Raw genomic sequence first — 16184 nt, forward strand, 5'->3', positions numbered from 1 at the left:
GCAGAAAAGTGTATCTTGATTACTGTATCAGTGTCAGTTAAAGGAGGTGAATTAAAGGTTTTTACTAAAAGGGTAAATACGGTAAATCGATTGTTTTTTAAATTATATTATTTGGTCTCCTGTATATAATATTGTCTGACTGGAGCTTTCAGAGGAACCCACAGAAAGTAGGCACCCAGCTTCAAACAATTTCCCTAGCATTTTTGTGCTTATTTCAAATAGTCAGCTGATGAAAATCAACATTGCTTCATTTATGCCAAATTAGTAGCAGTATCCCTACCCAATACACACTGACATATCAGAGGTAAGGCAATGCAACCCTTTGATTATGTCCTTTACGACCAGAGAAATTTTCTCAATATCATGATCCTGTAACTGGGCAACTTAAGGTAGAGATTCCTGAGTAACTCAATAGGGCCAAACACTAACAAGCCCAAGAAGGTGGTGGTAGAAGGTGATGATAGCATCTGGTAGACAGACATTAGGTTACGTGGAACAGCTGAACTTGCTGAAGTGTAGAACATCACCAGATCTTTCAGGAGAGGCTTGGCTGTCTTAGGGTTGTTCCAGAAAACATAATCTGTTGAGCTAATGCATTTTGTTGCTTTAATGTCACATGTGGGACATGGTCCAGATTCTAAAAGAAGCTCAGTGTCACTTCTTCCAAACAGCAAGTTTGAATCCCACTCAGTATCCTCTGTTCATCTTTTGCTGGATGTGCTTGCACATACCCAGTCAACCTGAAAACATTAAAGGCAGGATTAATCACTCTGTCATTCACTTTTCTTTAGCATCATAAGGAAGAATGCAGTTCTCACCTGCTTGTCTGTGCAGTGTTTCAAGCTTACATACATAAGGAATAAATGTCATTATTACAAACTGTTATAGATGTTGATTTTTTTTTTTGCTACTAAGTGGAGGAAGTTACTAGCTTGAATTGTGCCTACATTTTTCACTGCAGATTCCCAGGAATATGAAAACATGCAGAAGCATCTTTTACTAGAAATATGGATAGAGACTTCCCAAGTTCTCCTGCAGTCTAATATGTGATCAAGAGAAACTTCAAGTCTCTGGTGGCTCTGAGTTCATTTTCTTTTTTTAAAAAGGATTATTTGCACTAAAAAGAAAATAAGAAATAAGAAACCATGGTGTTTGGTGGTGTGCAGTTTGCCTGAAAATCTGCTGTTGATGGCAACTCAGCAAATAATGTTTGCTTATTAAAAAAATTTCCTGAAAACTGTGGAGCACTCTTTCTCCTGTTGAGGCTGGGATCCTCAGGAATATGAAGGACACAGATATAGAACAATTAGACAAAGAATATCATGAATACTAGACCCTAATTCAGACTCTACACAGCTATGAAAACACAGTGCAAGACCTCTGGATTTCAGATACAACAGTTCCTGGCTTTTGGAGCTGCTTGAAAAAAATTTCTCTCCCTTCCTCCCTTCTTCCCTCCCTCCCTCTCTCTCTCTAGTAGAAGTTCTTGGGGTTTGTCTCATGGGCTTGAATCCTGTCAAACCTACAGACAATCAGCAGAATGAGACATTAAGGGGGGGGGGGGAGGGAATCTTGATCTTTAAAATGTTTACATATACACATACTTTCTATATATACAACTATATGTAATTTTCTTCAGGTAATACTGCACCTTGTCTTCAAGTACAAGTCAAAATAAGTTTCTTTAAATACTTGACTTATGAATGATCTTCATAGTTATATAAGCATCTTTGTGTACACAATTCTTATTATTCTGTTCTAACAATATGAACTTTTGTCAACATTTTGAAATTATTTAGCAGTTTGAAATCTTCCTATACTTTGAAGATGCAGCTTTCCCACAGTTGAGAGGGTCCTACTGGTGCAATTATTAGAAAGTGTCAAACTAAGCCTGAGATCTCATCTGGGCTTTCTCATGACTATGCCATCTTTTTCTTGGAACTATGCACATTTACTTCACTACATCTCAGTTCTTATGTTGAAAAAGGAAAAACATAAGATTTCTATTTAACACTTTGTTATTATTTTATTTATTTATTTATTTATTAAATATATATATACCTGTTTAGATGCCAGTCTATTAGAAACAAGTCTGTCCTAACCATATTCCCATCCTACTTTCCCTTTACTTATATATCTGCTTTCCATCTCTAATGGATGAATACGGCATGCATATCTCTTGGATTCATTGTTAAGTCTATGGAGCATGTGCACTCATTTTACTTGTGTTGTGAAGTGGCAGGGCTGTGCCATACTGCTGTGAGTCTGAAGACATGATGTTGTGCCTCTACAAACACACTAGAAAGCCGTGCTTCTCACTTATGTGTTTAACTTTGGGTTTTAACTGGAAAGCACATCCAACCAAACCAAACAAAAAAAGTTTACAGTTTTGGATAAAGAGTCCAGAATTCCAGAATGATTGGAGATATCTTGGAGTTCAGGATCCTTACCACCTATCAAAGCTCTTGACTCTTCAAACTTAGGTTAGGGTCTTGAAAGAGTTAAAGAGCTTGGTAGCACCTGTTCCTAGAAGGTCCAGTTGTCCAGCTCTGGGTTGTTCCCCAGCCAACATGTAGGAAGGAAAATGCTGCCAGCACTACCTGTTGAATTCTGGGGAAGTTTGTATCTAGATCAAAACTTTATGGCTCAGACCTGTTTTAGCATCAATCTCATACTCTGTTGCATCTATTCTTACGATTCTGTGATTTTGTGGTTCTATGCTGATATAACTCCATAAAGCTAGTGCAAAGGAATGGAAAATCATGGTCAGTTAGTTTTTGACAATAAATATAATGTATCAGTGTTTGTTGTTATCACAATATAATATATATTATTTATGTTGAAGTAATATAGAGATACAGATCTTATAAGCACTTTGTCCACAATTTTGGCTGATTTTGAAGAGAGTTCGTATCTATATAACTTCTATTAGCTTTTCTAATTATAAAAACCAAGTGATAGCCAACAGAGCGTGACCTTCTCTTTTAATAGAGATATTGATACAATCAAATGCAAAAATCAAAAACTGTATTCATAGATACAATAAAGAGCAATCGCATATTTATATGAATATTGAACTTAGAGAATGGGCAACTTGTTATTCATCATTTAAAAACATGTTTATAGAATACAAATATATTGGTGCTTTTTATTATTTTTTTCTTGTGTTGATGAAAATGAATAGTATTTGGGGACCAAGTCTGCCTATTAAAGTGCTATGATACATTACCATGCTTGCACAGAAATGAGCACAGATGGTGGGTCTATTATTTCTAGCAAGAAATTTGTCTTTTTTTTTTTTTTTTTCCCCAGGATTCAAATTTGACCGACACTTACTTAAGTCGGTATACCTCTGTGGGAATCCTTAAAATGTTTTTTTGTTTGTTTGTTTTGTTTTGTTTTGTTTTTCCATTATTTGCACATTTGGAGTGCAAAAAACAGAAAGTGATTAATGCTGTATTAAAACTTTATAATGAGTGAAGGCTTTCAAACCAAGAGTTTGAGATTTATATATTTTTCAGCCAAGTAAATGGAAACATGTTTTGCATGTAAATGAAAGTCTACAGGGATGAAGTTTTGTATACCAGGCTTAGATTCCCAATAGTTCATTTAGTTCGAACAGATCATTTAGTCCACATTAGAGTGTTTGAAGATGTTATATTTATAGACATTTGTTAATTAAACACAATGATATGTGGAAAATAAAACAGCAGTATATAAGTAAGGTTATAATTTTTATGCAAAAAATATCATTTCAATCAGCAAAAAATATATATTAAACAAGAGGCTGACATTCAAAAATTTACATTCATGGTAAGAATCAATGAAACAACGCTTCATAAGGCTTTGCAAATGCCTTATTATCAATCTGAAGAAGAAAACAGGGGTCAACCTGCCTTGTTATTATTGGAGCCAATAATTACAAAAGAATCAAGGTTAAAGGATGGGTTTTAATATGAATTGCTCAAAGCCAGATCACTTTGCAGGGAAGGTAGATTTAATATGGGTTAGGATTTCCAATATCAGGAAAAAATGCAATCACATGGGTTCATTTACTCCAATGTATTCTATACTGAGACCTCCATCATTTAGCAATGCATTGTGAAAAACTCAGTTTAACATTTATTCTGTGAACTGGTACACAAAGACAGTGTTATAAATGGCTCAGGATTCAAATTAGGATTAAATAAAAAAATAGGATTTATTAAAAGAATATAAAGGAATAGAGGTAAGCAAACAGCGCTGGGTGCACCGGGAGTCTCCGCTCCACCAGGACGCACACCAGTTACATCAAGCAGCTGATTTTTATGCACCTAGACTAATACATATTCATTACTACTTCTAAAAAAGTAGATTATTATAATTAGCTTCCGGGGTCCAGTTCCTCCTACTGGAGCATGCGCATCAGTCTCCTCTGGGGGTCTCTAGGGGTCTTTCATGCTGAAGGCTCGTAGTCTTCCTCTCACCCTTTGTACTTACTCGGCACTATTCCAAGTTTATGGAACACTCTCTGTACACTCTCCGCAGGTCTTGTCTCCCAACCGTCCTTCAGCTTCTTCTTTCTTCCTCTTAATCTCTTGCCCCCCCTGGCCAGATACCAAGGATCCCATAACAGTCACCAGCAGTCACCGGTTATTATCAGTTGTTCTGAAACTCCCAAACAGGTTGGCGATTCACAAGCAATTAAAACATTCTTTCCCAGCTATTCACAGTCATCTACATAACATCTATAGCAGTGTTAAATCAATCTCGACAGAGAAGACAGAAAAGAAAAACTGTAACTGTTAGAACTAGAAGTCAGGAATAACAAAAGCAAACAGGTTCATAAATTTAAGGAGTGTTTTCTGAAGACGTGATAAACTGACTGGAATGAGGGGGAGACCGGAGCACACTGCATCTGTGGTTCAAGTGCAGGGCCCAGAGGCAGGCAGGATTCAAACAGAATTATTGCAATTATTACATTATTACAGACTTATTTATTTATGGACACGAATTTATGGACACGAATTGGAATTGTTAAAACATTCCTCACAATCCCTTATCTTCTTTTTAATATCCCCAATTCGTGTCTCTTCTGTTATTAATAATTGGATTTCATCAGTTTGTTCTCGGTTTGTTCTCCAATCCTTAAGCATCATAATTGACATATTCCCTTCCTTTCTTAATGAAGTTATTACCAATGTACTATTTATCACCCGGCGTATTAATAATGTAAAACAAGGTATCATACAAGGTACAAATAATAACGTCATTACACCACATAACAAAAAAAATAACATTCTTCTAACCCATGGTCCACCAGGCAGCCATGAAAATAAATCCCATTCTATATCCTTCCAGGTTTGTGTTGGGACGTGGGCTAATTTTCTAATTTCCTTGGTTATCTTTTTAACTACTTTTCCATTATCGTCAATTCGTAAGCAACAATTAGAATAATTTAGTTTACCACACACACCCCCTTCTTCTGCTAGTAAATAGTCTAAGACCTATTCTATGTTGGAAAATAGCATTCCTCATCTGGGTAGATTGGTCAGCTAAGAGATCCAGAGCTGTTGCTGTTTGATTAGTTATTAATTCGAGAACTGCTTGTAACCTAATTATGCGATTCAAATTATAAATAGGTTCTCGAGCTCCAGATATTACCTCATTTGGATTCCATGTAGCTGGTCCATAATACTGTATGATTCTTTCAGGAGGCCATTCGTTTTCTCTCCATTTTTGAGCACTACCTCCGGCTAAAGAGGTATCAATGTATCGTTTCTCCCTATCAATATCAATATCATCATATAATTTTATTCCCAAGTGATTCCCTTGTATTTGAGATAATAAAAAGAATAAAGGTCTTATGTATCCCACGTAACATACTCCTGACCAATCTTTTGGTAGCCTTTTGTAGGCCCGTTTGCCACATACCCAATAATGTCCTTTTAAAGCCCACACCCCATTTGGAAAAGGACCGTCCCACTCCTTTTTATTCCTTGGGGCATGAAAATACAAGGTGTTCTCATTACCAAGAGGCCCCGTTACAATGTTTGCCTCATTAATGCTTGTATACATACACTTCCAAGCCCCCGCACTAGATTCCCACTCACAATTACAACTAATTTCTCCTTCACGATTTGTCATATTACGAGCTGACCAGAAATGTTTAAAAGAAACTTGTGTCCCATTCTCATTTTGCCACCTCCAGCGGTAGACTTTTACCACATGCTGTTCACTGGTGGTGTTATCACGCTCACAACTCAAAATTTGAACGTCAAATTGTCCTTTTGATTGTGCTCTTGCCATGGCTTTACACCCAGGCCCAAAAAATTCCTTAGATGAGCATCTCAGCCAAGTCCCGTTTTTTAGCTGGACATGTGTGGTATTCCATTTCCCTTTACTTGCTGTACAGTTTATAGGTCCACATTCAGGATCAGTACATTCATATCCAGGGGACAGAGTCCATTTACAAATGCTTTCTCCTACTTTTACTGTTCCTGTTCGGTTTAAACAATATATACCTTTTCTTGATGAATGCAATTGCCACGGGTCCTCCTCCTCTTTCCAGAACTGTGTTCCATCATGAACCTCACTCAAATTACTAACCCACCACTTAGGTTCGACTGGGCCAGCTACCCAAGGCCAACTTTCAGCTTCTCCTGGTCCTCCACAAACCCAGCAATTGCTAAGATTAAAAGCCTTAGCCACTTCCTCCCCCAAAATAAAAAAATTATTTCCATGGCTCAATTGCCCTTGTAAGAATAGTACCAGGAAGTATAACATCCTTCTGCGTCGTCCAGCGAGTATCGTAAAGGTGTGAGAAATGTCTTGGGGTTGGATCCACCTCCAGAATCTGTTTAAACTCGTGTCACTGTTCGGCTTTCGAGAGTGATTCAGCTCCTGGAAAACTAATTACAATAGGTTAAAAAAAACAACAAAATTCTTACTATATACATACATTTTCCGTTTGCTCATTTGTTTCTTTCTCTGGGACAGCTTGATTTCAGTGCGGGAGAAGTCCGGTAGAGGCCCTCACACTCGGCAGTCAATACCCATAGGGGTTGCCTCCCTCGGTAGACTATACACACCGCAGTGGAGAATCCTGCCCCGGTCTTGCCTTCTCACCTTTCTTCATTGCGGGCTTGCTTGTCCCCTTCTTCTGGTGTTTCATGTAAAGCATGCCCTATTTCCGGAATATTAGTTCTTTTTAGTTTTAATTTCAGTTCCCCAGGAGCGGACTCAACCCTCCAAGTTTTGGTATTTATTGGTCCTTTTACTCTGGATGCATGGGTCCAACCCCTTTCTGCTGTTCTCACAGCTGTTTCAGTAGTCAGTAAAACAAGGTACAGTCCCTCACACCCATGCCCTTGAGCCAAAAGCAAAAAGTCAATAGCAGCTTGATCCTGTAAGAGCGCATGTCGCAGACTATTTTGATCTGGTAACATCTCCTCAAGTATCTCTGTCATGGCATAGGCTTGCTTCTTGGCCCAGCATACCAATTTTTCTAAGTTGTTACGTGCGGCCGCAGATGCCACTCCAGGCACTAAAATTGCCAATGCTGCTCTAGCTGCAACCCCACACAATTCAACATTATCATTGCTATCCGGTGCAAGCAATGCCCATTTATGTCTGGTGATCTCACGCAACTGTAACAAGCTAGGAGCAAATACAATGAGTTTATCTAAGTAACATGGACATCTGATAGCATTTGCAGGGATACCATGCCAGGCCCCATCCCCACAAATCAGAAGCACATCAGGAGGCAAGGCCAAAGCTGTACAATTGTTCCAAACACTGTAGTTGTTACCCCTTGTCTCCATGCTATAAACTCCTAAACCCTGCTTAGCAGCGTCATTGTAATCACAGGTGTTATTTGTGTTTTTGTACCGGTATGGCCCTTTCCCAGTTCCTGTAGCAGGATTCATCTGATAGCCACGGCTACGTTCACATTTGTAGCCACCTTTCAGGTTGATACAGATTTGACTACAGATACCAGGGTTTTGACATTCATCAATTCCACAGTTTCTCTTGTCTACAAAGTCAAACCCAGCTGGACAGTCACATTCATTTATGTTGCATTCCTTCAGGGGCTCATCACCCCAGTCCTTGCAGTCTCTCTGCTGGTTACACACTTTATTGATATCTATGCACACAAAGTCAGATTCAGTACACATCTTCTTCACACAAGCACTCTCATCACTGCCATCTGAGCAGTCTTCACATTTTACTCTAGCACCGTTGGCAGCAGTGCACAGTCAGGTGAAGGCGAGCAGCAGGCAGAGCGCCCTGCACCGTCACCTGTGTCACTTATACTACTCCTATTACCCATGCTGTTAGTGTCAGTGGCATCCTCCTTGTACCGTTTCTGTCTTTGTCTCCCCCCTTTTCTTTTTGTCACTGGCCATTCACCACAAATGGATAAGACACATGATTACTAGTTAGGAAAGAGAGTGTAACGTCTGCTATACGGCTGCAGGCAGTGCCAGCTTCAACCTTAGGTTTGTGAAAGAGCCTGCCGGTGGTCATTTGGCAGTGTAATCTGCGTCTCTGCACTCCTGCCCTGCAATAGAGCTAAATCGTCATTAATAGTCCGTAGAATGAGGCAACCCCACGGAATGTTATCCAGAAACCAAGTTATAACACCGATCTGGAGACGAATAGTCTTTTTTGCATTGCAAGATAAACCTCTTATAAAAAGAATGCCAAAGAGAAGCAGCACAGCCGCTGCTGCTGCCTCCATGGTTACGTCAGACAGGCTGCAGTCCTGATGTCCGCCCCTCTGCTCTGTGCCGACTCGCCTCACGGTGAGGGTCAGCTACCGGTGTCCACTGACGCCTCTGGTCTCCCGTAGCAACTCGATCTCGGATGTTCTGCAATTACTTCAATTTCCCCGCGTTTTGCAGCTTCTGTCAGGCCTATTCTGTGTCTCTCAGAGCCGTCCGTGGCTCTGCAGCGTCTCTCAGGGCTCTCTCCGTCCAGCGGTAGTCCCTCCGTAGTGTCTCGGCTCTCCCGGCGCCGCTCCGGTCTCTCGGTGCCCCTCCGGTCTCGGCCTGTTCAGGTCTCAGCGAGTCTGGGTCTCAGTGAGTCCAGGTCTCGGCCTGTGCGGGCCTCATATGTTGCAGGAAGCATGTCATATCATGCTCCTGCCTTTTTCTTGTCACAGTCAAAACATTTAAGAGCAAAAATAGGATACACAAGATACACAAGATACACCGGGCCCATATATTAGGCACCACCACTCAAAACTTGGATAAAACAGCACTTCTCTTCAGTCTGTCAAGCACTTCGTTCGTCTCTGCCCACTCCCTTGCGGAGAGTAAGGAACAACGGATCGGAACTCTGCACTCGCTTTGCAGCAACGCTGCGTCTCACTCACACAGCACACTCGCACACGGAGGCCTCCAGCACATCTCATTCATACCACAGGAATATAATTTAGAATGATAACCAGCCAAACAAGTATTGTCTCTGACTGTGTTCTTTGTGAAGTGACTTGTAACACTTTGTTTCAAACCCTTACATTTACACAAATACTTTCAACACAAAATACATACATAAAAACACATACAATTATTAACACTCCAGATAGTATCCCTCCAGCAGCTGAAAACATACCGTTTGTCTGCAGTTTCAGGAGATCTTTGCTCCTGCGGTGAGCAGCTGAGAGTGGAGTCCCCTCCGAGCAAAAACACTCAGGGTGCACCTAGGGGCGTCCGCGCTGCAGCTGATCCCGCAGCCGAGCAGAGTGTCTCCTGCCTGGCTCACCAAAATGACTCTCAGAAAGCTGACTCCACAATCAGTAGGATTGTAAAGTAGGTATGTTTACTCAGTTCTGTGCAGCACGGGGCGGGTAGTCCCCCCAAAGTCGTGCAGGCCTAACGTGACAAATTGCTTTAGTAAAGAGTTACATATACATAAACATTCCTATACATATACATAACCTGTCCCTTTGTGAACAGTCCTCCTTATTTTAGACCCCTTGGTTAAAGTCTGAACCATGAGGTTGTTTTTGATCTGATTCTCAGGGCCTGAGAGGCTCCTGTTATCTGGAGGTATAAGCGCAGCACAGGCACAAATGGAGCACATATTCGTTCTTAATCAATTGCTCTCTAATTTCTAATTCCAATATTTCAGCTTGCTCTTTTCTGGATCCACAGGTATTCTACTATTAATGTTCAAAGCCTGACAGACCCCGTCCTCCGTGGATCAAAAAAACAGGGGGTCTTAAGGGTTCTTTTGGTCATTCTATCAAATAATACTGGATCATTTTTAATTTACTCTTTAATTTTCTGGGGCCCCTATTGTTCCAATTTCTAATCATTATTCATAATGGACTTTTTGGTCATATATCTGGTAATTTGCTCCCTTTCTGGTCCTTGGTCTTCGATTTTATCTGACCCATCCAGGAATTTTACTAGTGGCAATTCCCACAGCCCTTGGCTGCCCAGTGAGAGTGTCTTGCAGGGGGTTTAGGACCTATCACCCACCCACGTATCCCTCTTCTCACCAGCCCAGCCCCCCCGACAGGAGATTAGAACCAGTGAGAAAACAAAAAGACCTCCACGCTGACTTTAGAAGTCTCAGTTACACTCTCACACACAAAAACTGGCAACCGTACCCTTACCCAACCGGACGGTATCTTACGAATCAGTCGTCTTCGTCCAGACTGTCCAGACTCCAATCGGACGGTATCCACCAGCGTCTCTGCTGTCTTCATCTGGGATCGAACCAGACGGTATCCAAACGACTGTCGTCTTCATCCGGTTCGATTCCGGACACCGGAATCGAACCGAACGGTATCCAAACGACTCTGTCGTCTTCATCCGGATCTTCGCGCGCATAATTACGGGCAAAAAACAGCCGGCAACAAGGGAGCTCAAAAAAAATCAAATTCTTTGCTTACCTTTATTCAGGTTCAGGATGGCATTAGTCCCGATCTGACTCAAACAGGAGCCACCAAATGGTGGGGCGCCTCTCCTAGATTAAATCAGAATTCAGGAACTATAACCATCCCGGACGAGCCCCCAAATTGTTATAAATGGCTCAGGATTCAAATTAGGATTAAATAAAAAAATAGGATTTATTAAAAGAATATAAAGGAATAGAGGTAAGCAAACAGCGCTGGGTGCACCGGGAGTCTCCGCTCCACCAGGACGCACACGCTGATTTTTATGCACCTAGACTAATACATATTCATTACTACTTCTAAAAAAGTAGATTATTATAATTAGCTTCCGGGGTCCAGTTCCTCCTACTGGAGCATGCGCATCAGTCTCCTCTGGGGGTCTCTAGGGGTCTTTCATGCTGAAGGCTCGTAGTCTTCCTCTCACCCTTTGTACTTACTCGGCACTATTCCAAGTTTATGGAACACTCTCTGTACACTCTCCGCAGGTCTTGTCTCCCAACCGTCCTTCAGCTTCTTCTTTCTTCCTCTTAATCTCTTGCCCCCCCTGGCCAGATACCAAGGATCCCATAACAGTCACCAGCAGTCACCGGTTATTATCAGTTGTTCTGAAACTCCCAAACAGGTTGGCGATTCACAAGCAATTAAAACATTCTTTCCCAGCTATTCACAGTCATCTACATAACATCTATAGCAGTGTTAAATCAATCTCGACAGAGAAGACAGAAAAGAAAAACTGTAACTGTTAGAACTAGAAGTCAGGAATAACAAAAGCAAACAGGTTCATAAATTTAAGGAGTGTTTTCTGAAGACGTGATAAACTGACTGGAATGAGGGGGAGACCGGAGCACACTGCATCTGTGGTTCAAGTGCAGGGCCCAGAGGCAGGCAGGATTCAAACAGAATTATTGCAATTATTACATTATTACAGACTTATTTATTTATGGACACGAATTTATGGACACGAATTGGAATTGTTAAAACATTCCTCACAGACAGTATTGTCAAATTTGGAGAAAATCATTCTTGCTTCCAACTTCAAAAATGATATTTTATTATTTTTGTTCCATTCAAACAAGTGTTTTTTTGACCTGAAGATAAATCAAGACCTGAAGATAAATCAGAAGCATTTGAAATGAGTAGTGATTGTATCAATCGTGGACATAAAGCTTTCTTTGTGTTTACTATGGCTGTAACCCTGTGTGTTATTTGCAGTCTGATGGGGCCTGCAATGGACAAAAATGTCAGAAGGATGGGCTAAAATGTGTCAGTTGTCACAGAGCAAGTTTTGAACTATTTTGGTGGCAGACAGTGCATTTATTAAGGTTTTGTTTGTGGAGGTGCTCTACTCTGCTTAGGAATATAGTTGTAGAGGAGGAGCCTGTAGGTGGTTTGGAATCATAAAATCACTTCTCTCAGAGATGGAATGGATCACACCAGCCACGGGTCAGAGAAAGGCCAAGAGATATAAAGAACGTAGAAAGAATGGTGCTAAACAGTTCAGAGCAAGTAACACCAAACAATACAGAGCCTGTTACTTCTAGTACCTAAAGATCTACCTTTTCAATTCTAACACACTTAAAATTGTGGTATTACCAAGCATTAGTGTGCTGCTTGTTGCTGCATCAATTCACTTGCCATCTCTGCTTCAGCTTTTATCCCTTCCCCACTCTCAACTGGAAGAGCAAACCCTACCTCAGATCAGTCAGCAAGGGCGCAGGTTAGGTAACTAATGTGAGTAGGTTCTTTGACAGGCAAGTGACTGAATGGATTTCCTTCCCAACAGGAAGGAAAAGTAGCCTGACAGTTACTGTAAAAGAATAAAATGCTTACCAAAGTCAATTTCTTTACAAAGCTGCACAGGCAGGCAAAAGAATGAAGGACAGGGATATTCCCAGACTAGAGCATGCCCATCCATACTGTATATCCGCTTTCTGTACAGAGATGCATTTCTCACAAAAGAGAACAAAAGAGGTAAAGGTTGAATGAGATTTACCGTGAGCAGTGCAGTGGGTATGAGCATCTGAACATTGTATAGGAATTGGCTTAGCCATCAAAACTGGGAGAATATTCAAGTGGAATTAGAGCCTCTTTATAGGATGACTTAAAACTTCCAAACCAAAACAGTGAAGAGCCATTGGACCACACAAGGTTTAAAACATTGAAAATGTGTAAATTTGAAAAAGAGTGTTTATTTTATTTTATTTTATTTTATTTTATTTTATTTATTATTTTATTTTATTTTATTTATTATTTTATTTTATTTTATTTTATTTTATTTATTATTTTATTTTATTCTTACATGAGAGAGGAGAATCAATCATGTAGAAAAAAACAAAACAAAACAACAAGAACAACAACAACAAAACTAGACTTCTCTGCCTAGGGAGCAGAAATAAATCTTGTCTTTGAGAGAATATGGAAAAACAACTATAACATAATGGCAAGGAGTGGGAGAGAAGTAACTAACACTTTCTACAGGTAAGTTTTTAGCCCAAATAAATACATTGGTACTGAAGAAGAATGTAAGAGGATGAAAGTTCTGAAAAGCTTATGGAACATGACTGACGCTCCTAGTACCTGTTTCATTCTCAAGACAGTGTCCCTTTCCCTCAAATGGAGGAAGAGAGTTAGTCCTATAGGAAAGACCAGTTGTGCAAAGGTGCAGATTTCATTGTGAAAATAAATGAAAATAGAATGATAGTCAGCTTTGAATGAGTCATTGCCAGATAATTCCCAGCTGAGCTAAATTAATAAAATTGTAGCCAAATCAATGGCTTATTTCTTTCTGCATGGCTAGAGAAATGAGTATTATCAATTGAATTAAATAATAAAAAAAAAAAAGGTATTCTTTTTCACATGGTTCTGCATTTTATAGACAAATGTACAATAGTTTGGTTTTACAGCATTTCATAAAAGGTGTTAATTGAAAAACTCAGTGACAGAAAGTAAGAGGGACAAAAAGTAAGAGGAATATAGGTTTTGCATGCTGCAATACAGAAAATGAGAGCACTGTAAAGGATGGGTATCCATAACCTTTTAAGAATTTCTTATAGTGTTATAGTATGAAGAAAAATTCCTGTACTTAGTTAAAGCACTTGTCCTAGCACTTGTATTGCACTATTCATCCGGAAAAGGAAGGAGGGGAGGGAAGAAGGGAGGTGAGCTTTGTAAATCCATTCTGAATTATCTATTTTGATGTACACAAATGACTAAGAAAGATGGATTTCCAAAGTAAAGCACTGAAGAGGTTCTCCTCTCCTCTCCTCTCCTCTCCTCTCCTCTCCTCTCCTCTCCTCTCCTCTCCTCTCCTCTCCTCTCCTCTCCTCTCCTCTCCTCTCCTCTCCTCTCCTCTCCTCTCCTCTCCTCTCCTCTCCTCTCCTCTCCTCTCCTCTCCTCTCCTCTCCTCTCCTCTCCTCTCCTCTCCTCTCCTCTCCTCTCCTCTCCTCTCCTCTCCTCTCCTCTCCTCTCCTCTCCTCTCCTCTCCTCTCCTCTCCTCTCCTCTCCTCTCCTCTCCTCTCCTCTCCTCTCCTCTCCTCTCCTCTCCTCTCCTCTCCTCTCCTCTCCTCTCCTCTCCTCTCCTCTCCTCTCCTCTCCTCTCCTCTCCTCTCCTCTCCTCTCCTCTCCTCTCCTCTCCTCTCCTCTCCTCTCCTCTCCTCTCCTCTCCTCTCCTCTCCTCTCCTCTCCTCTCCTCTCCTCTCCTCTCCTCTCCTCTCCTCTCCTCTCCTCTCCTCTCCTCTCCTCTCCTCTCCTCTCCTCTCCTCTCCTCTCCTCTCCTCTCCTCATTTTCTTTGGAGCTACCAGAAAATTTGTTGACTCTACTCAAATTGCAGTGTTAAATATTTTCTCAAATCAATACTTTCTCAAATAATCCAAAATACTTCACTGTGGAGAATACAAGCCATTCATATAATAAGTGTATTCAACACTGCTATGAAGATTTTTTTTTTTTAAATAATTTCAACTACCATGTTCAAGTGAACTATATTATGCTCATTAAGCCTTGCCATCTTAATTGTGCAGTATTAACATCTATTCCAAGTTATAGTATGGCTCGTGAATTAGTGACAGACTCAGTAAGGGCTTTAGTAATGGGCATATTACTTTAGTATTTACTTTAACTAAATACAGCTGACAATGTATTTGCTCTAATGAAGAGTGAAAAAAGCTGGGATATTTAACTTGTGACTAATTCCAGGTAATCATTGATGCAATATCTTGATACATAATTGAATTTAAATTTGGTATATTTACATACTTGAATGAGTGCAAAAGAAATAGAACATTTGCCCTCAATATAACATGCAGCGATGTATTTGTATGAAGGCGAATTACTCTCTGATTCCTGTGGAAAACAAGTCATTTTGTATGACAGAGTAAATTTATATACATGAACAAGGCCAATGTCACTTTAGGAATGGTATCTGGACCATTGTATGCCTCCTTAGAAATATCCTCAGTCTCACTTAAGGTGATATTTAAGCAAAGATCAATGACAAAAAAATGTTGCTATGTGGTAACCTGGCTTTAATGACCGGCATTCAGTATTTAGCATTCTCTTAAATACAGTTAAGTGGGGAAAACATGTTTATACTTTGCAAGTGTTATTTTTTTTTTCCTCTTCACATCCTCCTTTTTTTCTTTCTTTGTTCTTGCCCTTTTAGTTTTCCTCTCATTTTCTTTCTATATTCTTTTCTGTGTGCTAATTCCCACTAATGATAACTCAGCTCATAGCCCCCTTCATCCTTTTGGTAATTCCTTTTCTCAATTTCACCATAATAATAAATAAACAAATAAATGAAAAATTAAAGTGCTCTCCTTGGGCATTTTCCATATATGACGGCCAAAAGGCAAACAGTCCTTGCCCCTCAGAGTTATACTTCACATCTTTCTGCAAACTCAGGCAGCAGACTAATCTTCCTATGGTTGCTTCATGTATGGAAGGTTTCCTGTTGAGCTTAGAGGTCTTGCAATGTTTTTCATAAAACTCAGCTTCTGCTGAATTCAAATATACTGTGTTGCTCATATGTAGTAATGGTAGGCAGGAATTAGGCATTTCTGTACTCCATTCCTCATAGTGGTCTTTCCTTTCTTTTTCTTACAGCTTAGCAGCCGGGAAAATAGTTTTGAGACAGAGATATATAGAGCTATCCTCTTGCAGAGTATGCAGACAAAACATAACATATGGAGGGTATTTGCATAATGGGTATTTGTGATAATGTAGCAATTCATTTTTTCTTGCATAACTTGACTATTACCTAAGAAATAGGAAGTTGAATGTAGAATTGCATCCTCATAA

The 16184-nt window shown here is 40.1% G+C and overlaps 1 protein-coding gene across 3 annotated transcripts in view; it reads left to right on the plus strand.

Annotated features, from left to right (window-relative positions):
* Window positions 1–16184, plus strand: part of GPC5 (glypican 5) — a 730379-nt gene that overhangs the window by 236246 nt on the left and 477949 nt on the right. The gene's annotated exons all lie outside the window — the stretch shown is intronic.

The sequence above is a fragment of the Anas acuta genome, chromosome 1, assembly GCF_963932015.1.
Source record: "Anas acuta chromosome 1, bAnaAcu1.1, whole genome shotgun sequence".
Taxonomy (NCBI): Eukaryota; Metazoa; Chordata; class Aves; order Anseriformes; family Anatidae; genus Anas; species Anas acuta.